Below are 8,248 nucleotides of genomic sequence, written 5' to 3'. Positions count from 1 at the left end.
AATGTTTATGAACGAGACCAATCTATGTGCTATCAAGACCAAGACCCGACATGCCGAGACCGAGGTTCCAAGACCCAGACCATGACCAGGTGTCGAGACCGAGGGTCCGAGACCCAGACCAAGACCTGACGGCCCGAAACCGAGACCAAAACCAAGACCTTAAAATGTGGCCTTGAGATCAGCCTCGAGACCGGGTCTGCTGTCTGTTCATTCAAAGACTGGTGTTAGCAGTGTAATTTAATTCAGTAGATGTCTATAGCCTTTTATCAATCCCTTTTAAGAGGGTAGGCTTTCGCTGAGAAGATATGGCTTTTAACAAGTGTCAGAATAATAAGCTTGTTAACTCACGCCAACATAAGCGGACCAATATCATGCAGGTTCTTTGTTAAATAATTACAACTCTTCAGTATATTTGTTCATAGTGAAGTGTGTATGAATCATTAACTAGAATGAGGTTTGTAAGAGGCCACTACAGAACAAGTAAATAAAAAGTAAAGTTGATTTACTGTTGGTATGCCTGGAACTTAAATCTATTGAGCATTGGCTAAGAGTCAAGTTAATACGAAGTCTAGGGTTATTACAGCAATGCCCTATTCTGTGAAACATTTTCCAGGCTCACTAATTGATTTATGCCAATCTGAAGTGAATGTGAATTTCTGAAGTAAGGTTTTAATAAGGAGTGTGTAACTGCAATCTCTGCCCCTCTGTGGTATCTGTAATAGTGAATGCAACACCTTTTTCAACAAACCACAGTTTTAGCCTAGTAGACAATGTTCTAAACAGAAACTGCTATTTAGAATGATAGGGGACACATCTATTAAATATGTATAATTGTGAACACATGTAAAACTCAGATATTAAGAAAAAGTAGACAGTATACAGTGCAGTACTTTAAAATAAGTACATTACAATATGTTACATCTTGTTGCAGTTGAGAACAAACACCACTTCGTGAAAGTCTATTTTTAAAGTAAAAAAATAGGGAAAATAGATGAATCACATAATCATAATACATTGACACTACAGGAGAGATAGCATTTGCTTATTGCTTAAAAAGCTTTTGCGAGCATTCACCTACTGTTGGGACTACTTTTCAGTCTCACATAGGTTTGATCTTCCCAAAAACTGCAAACCACTTTGCCACAAAAATGTATCAATATTTGTTACTATTTTTTATTGTATTGTCACTATGATGTGAACTAATAGAAATTGTAATTGTGAACTCCCTCAATTATCATTTCTTCAGGAGAGAGACCAACACAATTACTGCAAAATACAGAGTGATATTCAAAGGCTCAGGGAAACATTTTGATTTAAAATGCCATTTAAATAAAACCAGCAACCAAAATATTTATTGCTAAAAATGTTAAGGGAAGATCAATAAATCTTTACCTGAAATTTCTTATTAAATCACCCATGCATTAGTTTTCATATATATGCAGGAAATAGACATGAGTAATACATATCTCTGGTCTGATTGCTTCATGTGGCTGGTCCTTGCAATGTTGAAAAATAAAGGAATGGTCTCAATTGATGTGGTTTATAACTATCATTATGATGCTATAAGCTAGCATGCCAGCCTTAACGGATAAAATCAAATCCCCTCCACATGTGTTTATTGCATAAAAAATCCTTTGAATTGAAACCAGTTTTTTCCACTTTAAGCACTGCTATACTGGTATTTATTTACCCTCATAGCCCTTATTCATATGGTAGCTGTTGCCCAACAGCTTGTGCCTTCCAAAGCATGCTCTCGATTAACAAGCTGCTCTTTTTCAACCTGTTCTGGCAACTTCCAGTTATTGCTGCATTGTTTTTGGTGATCTAAATAGTGTTAGCACTGATAATGAAGAAAAAGTGAGTCAAAGCTGCAAGCAAATCATGGGCAACTGACATTTTCTTTTAAGAAAACGATAGTCTTAGCGATTGCCTTGGCTGTCATCTTAATGAAGAAAAAGTTGCTCTTTATTGTCGTAGTGTAAGGTTTAAAACAGTCGCCAGGGTAAGGTTTATGAAGTAAGGTAAACATGAAATTAACTACTTTGTTACTCTATAAGGATGAGACCAGACCATGTTTCAAATTTGAACCATGTTTAGCATTTATTAGCTCCAAATACCCACATTGCATTCTACATTGAACGCACAAGGGGGAGGATGTGTGGCAGAGACAATGGAGGATGTGTGGCAGAGACGATCGAGGGTGTCAGAAAGTAGAAAAGTTGAGGGAGCTATTTCTGACTTAGATAAGCATCTTTCTACTGTTGAAACCCACCATAAATCAACCCACTCACAGTCTTGGCTCTAGTGATGCTTTCCAGTCTAAAGCAATTCCGTATTCAAGCACCCTGCCTAGTCCCACCAACAGTGCGCCTCCCTCCTTCAGCCTTTCTACGACAATCTGCAACAGCGAATCTCTCTCATCGATTTCTCTGTTGCCCCGTCCGTCCCTGATTTCCAGTAAAATTTGTACGCAAATCCAAGAAAGTAAGAACGTTAATCTCGTCCTTCTGTTGCTTACGACAGTAGAATTTTGGGTTGCGGCAAAGTTTCTGTCGTACTAAAATCGAAAGTATTCGAAAAATCGACAAATTAACCCTCTCTGAATTTTTTACTGCCTTCAGTCTCTACAGGGACATTCTCTGTGATGAATATCCAATGCGCCGTTAGGAACTAGATGCCTATCTCAGCCGTGGTTACTGATTTATCAGTGAGATATGGGGGTACAGCTTTTTATGACTACCTTAAGTCATTTTTCTGCTAAAGCAGCTGCAATCTTAGAAAAGTTTAATGTCAGGGTAAACTTGGGCGTCCTGAACAACGAATTGTTTTGTCGGCATTTCACCAGTCTGAAAGCATTCTCCTGCCAGCTTTTTGGCTCTGCTCACCATAAATCCACTCTATGCATAGTCATATCAAACCCAGCATTTTTATCGCCATCTTGCACCTTCTGCAGAAATCACTACTTTCTATTCTCAGCCAAATAACATCTAAACCTGCACTCACTCTCCTCATTCAAATGACAAACAGGGAAGACAGGGAAGTCTTTTTTGTAGCTGGGAAACCCATATGCAATAATTTTAATGAAAATGTCTGCTCCTTCAGCGCTTGTTTTTCCTTTACATTTGTAGTTTTTGTGGTGATAGTCAGAGTAAAAGTGTTTGCCCTAGATGTGCTCGCCCCGATTCAGAAGCCTGACATCTACACCTGCCAATCTAATTGCAGGTCTCAATGATGGATTTACCATGGGTGTCGTAAACCCTCCTTCAACTCAACCTTAAATGATGCAGAAACTGTCAACCTTCTGGTCAAAAAAGAAATATCAAAAGGCTATATGATCAGCCCATTTTCAGAACCTCCTTTTCTGCTCTACGTCATCCACTAGGTGTCACCACTTGCAAGTATTCCTGAAAGAAAAGACTTATCATTGATTTATCTCCCCCTCATTCTGGCTCTGTTTCTAGTATAAACAATGTAATCCTCTGTGACAAAGTGCTCACCCCGGTGTTATCTATTATCTGTTATATGTTGCATGTGGCGTGTTAAATGTTGGTGTATAGTCATTGGTACACAGGATATAAACGGGTCTGTGTAACACAAGTGTTGAAAATGTATATTTGTATGTAGGGACGAGGATTGCACAGCACTTCACGTGCAAGTAAAAAGTAATAATATGTGAGCACGGGGAATTACACTTTATTAATTCACGTGCAGTTGTACCGAGACTCCAATTGAATGATTGATTAGCAATCGAGTCTTGGTACAGATGCATAAAAGCAGCATGTTTTCACTCACTTGGGGTTGGGTGTTCGGTGAGTAGGGAACAGAAGAGAGAGAAGGAGAAAGAGTTATATTATCCAATTGCTATTGCATGCTGGTGGGACCAGCATGATACTTGTTTATTTAAAACTCACCGTGTTTGTTTGTCGATCTGCTCACCGTTTGTAAAGTGTTAGTCCGTTTTTGTGTGTCTTTTTATTTTGGCGAATGTGCCGTGTCCTGTGTTTTTCATGTTTGTTTAAACCTTTTTATTTACAATAAACTGGCACAAGCAAGCACCTCATCATTTCAATTCATCCATCCTGTCTTTGTGTTCATTCCTTCCTGGTTCTGACATCACCCACTCGGCCATCTTTGTGACATCCTCCCTGATCAATTTTCCATTTATTATGCTAGAATAGATGATGCAATTTGTTTCATTAAACTTGCAGGTCAAGGGGCATGGCTTTCTAAGGTTGACATGACAGATGCTTTTAAATTCAGTACCACCTTTTCAGGGTTCAATGGAAATAACTTTTTTATTTTGCTTTATAAGATGTTATATAAAAATTATATAAAATAATGACTTGGCTCGCATTATTAACCCTTTGCAGTTCATTACAATTTTCCCTTTCCAGTCCGATGTCAGACCCTGTCCAACATCATCAAAAAGACGTACAGCACAGGTTTCTAGTTGTTTTTTCTCTGGAAAAGGCCGGAGCCAAATGAAACCACAAAAAAGGGGCATATCTCCATTAGGTATATAAACCTACTTCGCAAACACAATCCTGCCAAATTACCACCACCTCAATCCCAGCCTTCTCTGGAGGGGGGAGTATTAGATTTATTATTTTATTGTTTGTTTTATAGCAGGTGGCACCAGAATGCTCTGAATGATGAGGCTGTGCTACAACTATTTTTATCCTACTTTTATTTTTTTTCAACTATTATTTGGGTTCAGTCTTTTGGAAATCTATAAGATTTTGTATTATAATAAAGGTAGTTATTTCATGTAATACTGTTCTGACTGAATTGCAGTATGAAGAGAAAATCATACAAATGGTAGAATTCAATAAAACCACACATAGCAAATCAACCATAACAAAAACAAACAAACTATAGAAATACAAACTATATGGTGATAAAGCAGTAAATGTAAAAACAATGGGGTGATGCAATACTTGTGGCCACCACTGTAAGCAAGCAAACAAGCTAATACATTAATAGAAGTGGTACGTACAGTCAAGTACACACTCCTCTTTATCTTGTCCTATTAAACTTCAAAATATGCAGTGGTAGACGCGCTTCCTGTGTATCATCAAATTTGACCTGTATGGATACACATTTTTTGTGTTCCTAGTGCCTAGCCTTATTCAAATACATGTCTTAAAAAGACATTTGATTGCCCCAAGGCTTATTGTTGCCGTGAGACATCTCGCGTCATCGGTGCTGAGGCACAGACATTTGAGCAATCTAGCGCTTCGTGGTTAAAAAAGAAAAGACCACTAATGTAAGTGTACAACAGAGAAAATGCAACAAGACTAACTGATTTCTTTTTTGCAGAAAGTAACTAATATTATTACTCCTATAAAAAATTGGACTCATTATATTATCTCGTCATTGACTAAAGTAATATTACAGTGAAGTGTTGCTTAAATAGCTAATTATCCCAACTCTGCATATTTCCAGCCTTTGCAATATAGAGCTTACTTATGATATTTTATATGGGAACTGTGATTTGGCACATCACAGCTTCGTTAATACTGCTGTTGAAAATAAAGATTTGTAATAAATTTAAAAACAAATTTAAATTTAAATACATTTCTAGTAGTGAATATCACAATTCCAAACCCAGAACCATCGTAATGTCAAGACTAGGAAAGACAACAAAGTTAGCCACAAGTGGATTGTCAAAATACAAGAGAAGAACAAAGAACATTCCCAAATGGTAAAATGTAGTTATATATGAATATAGTAACAGTTATATATATATATATATATATATATATATATATATATATATATATATATATATATATATATATATATATATATATATATGAAAGGTGAATATAAAATAATCAGTACAATGAAAATATTTTTTTAACAGTGATCACAAACCCCACAACTTCACAAATATGTCATTTATACATTTTTCATTAGAATTTTATAGATAGCTAAGATATTATGTATGTGTATTAATAAAGCATTAGCAGGATTTTCTAGCTTCTACTGTGTGCTGATGGCTTAAAGTGTTTAGTGTTCACTGTTAGTAATCTGTCATTTTAATTGATTGCCAATTCAAGAAAATGATGCAGCGACCTGCCATTGTAATGGTTCATTTTTAAATGAACACATCATGCACATATGCTAGGGAATTGAAACCCAATGTGATAATGACATGTTTTGTATTCTTGACAAGCAGAGGATGCTTGTTCTTAAACTATTATTTTCTCAAACTCTTGGCTGTGACTTGTTCTTGCTAAATGCACTTGATAAATGTATCACCCGGTCATAATCAATCACAGCATTCCTGCAGTCCCCTTTTTAAATTAATTGAATGTTGCTGTTGTTTAGGCACCCCATCGTTGAATGAAGCTTTGTAATTTATCAAGATGTTACTTGACTGTTTAGGGGATACGATACCCCCAGCAATGGATAGATGGGGCTGTTTATTTTGTGGCCTTATTATCCAATAAGGGTGCTCTTTGTTTGACAACTAAATTGGGTGATATTATTTTTGTCCTCAATAAATTGTTATAGATTAGAATCAGAAGGGCGTTTTTCCCTACAATGATAAGGCATGACTTATTTTATTCTAGTAAGGTAAAAACATATGCTGTCACCTTTGTGTAACTACATCTGTTTCACATTTTTTTTGCACTCTAAATTCCTTTTTTTATATTTGCTAAAACAGAGATAAATGGATTAAGAGCTTTAAAGATTAATTTAGGGTTTTTATACTTCATTAAAATATATAATATGACCTAGTGGAGGATTGTGAAACATTTTGCTTTGATAGGTCATTGAATTAAGCGATAAGGAGTTTCCATTAAATAGCTATGTAAGTAAATAAAAAATGAAGACTTCAAAATCATTTTTGAAACCTAACTTCATTTTATTTATAACATAGTCAGCAATCCTGGTATGAAAATTAGGCAGAATTTATGTTTAAGGATTAAGGTATGTTGAGAGATACAGCTTGTAAATGATGAATAATTTCAATATTAAAATATGGATGCAATTGAAAAGTTTACATACTCAAATACTGTTATAATGTATCATAAATTTGATGGCATTGAATGGATTGATTTATTCTTAAGATAAGAGTATAACGGTACTCAAACCAGCACACATACACACAATTATCCATGAATTGTAGCACCTGTAAGTTTCCATGGATAAGGGCATCTGCTAATAAATACAATAATAATAAAATAATAATAATAATAATAATAATAATAATAATAATAATAATAAATCACTCATCTTTTAGAATGTATTTGTTTCGAGTTTGTGACAGAGTGAGGTGTTGCGTTATGATTGATTTACTGTTTTCTTTTGTTGCAGTTTGGCACGGATAGGGCCAAATCTTCCTATCCGTGAATGTAAATTGGTCCCTGGCTCCCCTCATTCCAGCCATGTGAGAATGTGGCTGGAATGGGGGAAACTGGCACACTGATTGGCTGGCCAATTAATTAATGCATTATTCAATTTGGTAATTATGCAAGTGCATAGAAAAGACACTGAAAGCCCAGTTAAAGGTGGTAGGCTGTAGGAACAGTTAGAATTGAAGATGTTCCAGCAGTGACACAAGTGGTATGATATAAGCAGCTTAATTTATTGGCCAGTACTACTAGGTCGACCCTACCACAGAGCCACCTCAGGTGCTTCACTGAAACATCATGACACATCAGGAGACTAAGCTACAGGCAGCCCTCTGCCCTGAGAGAAGTTCTGATCCCAAACCACCCTAGGGGGCTGGATCAGAAACACTTATAATTCTCACTAGTACAAACTGACAAATTAGACAAGTGTGTGAATGTTTCCTCTAGCACTGCTTACAATCCTTGGCTTCATAGAATACAAATTGAGGTCCACACTGTTGGCATACAGTGATTATTAAGCATGTTTTGAGCTTTGAATTGCAATCAAAGTAATTTAAGTTATAAGATATTTCTCGATCGTCATCAACAAAATATGAGTTGCCATTATTATAATATATATATATATATATATATATATATATATATATATATATATATATATATATATATATATATATAGAGAGAGAGAGAGAGAGAGAGAGAGAGAGAGAGAGAGAGAGAGAGAGAGAGAGTTGGCCATGTCTTGAACCTTGGTCAAATTCACCCCACTAGATGAGATGATATCTTGATGTAGTGTTCTGTTAATTTGTGGTCATTATCAGTATCTAATCTGGTCAGGGTGGGGTTGTACAGAGTGGAGGTACATGAGAGAGTGGAGAATGGTT

This window comes from Polyodon spathula, chromosome 8, assembly GCF_017654505.1.
Source record: "Polyodon spathula isolate WHYD16114869_AA chromosome 8, ASM1765450v1, whole genome shotgun sequence".
Classification (NCBI taxonomy): Eukaryota; Metazoa; Chordata; class Actinopteri; order Acipenseriformes; family Polyodontidae; genus Polyodon; species Polyodon spathula.
This window is presented reverse-complemented; position numbering follows the sequence as displayed.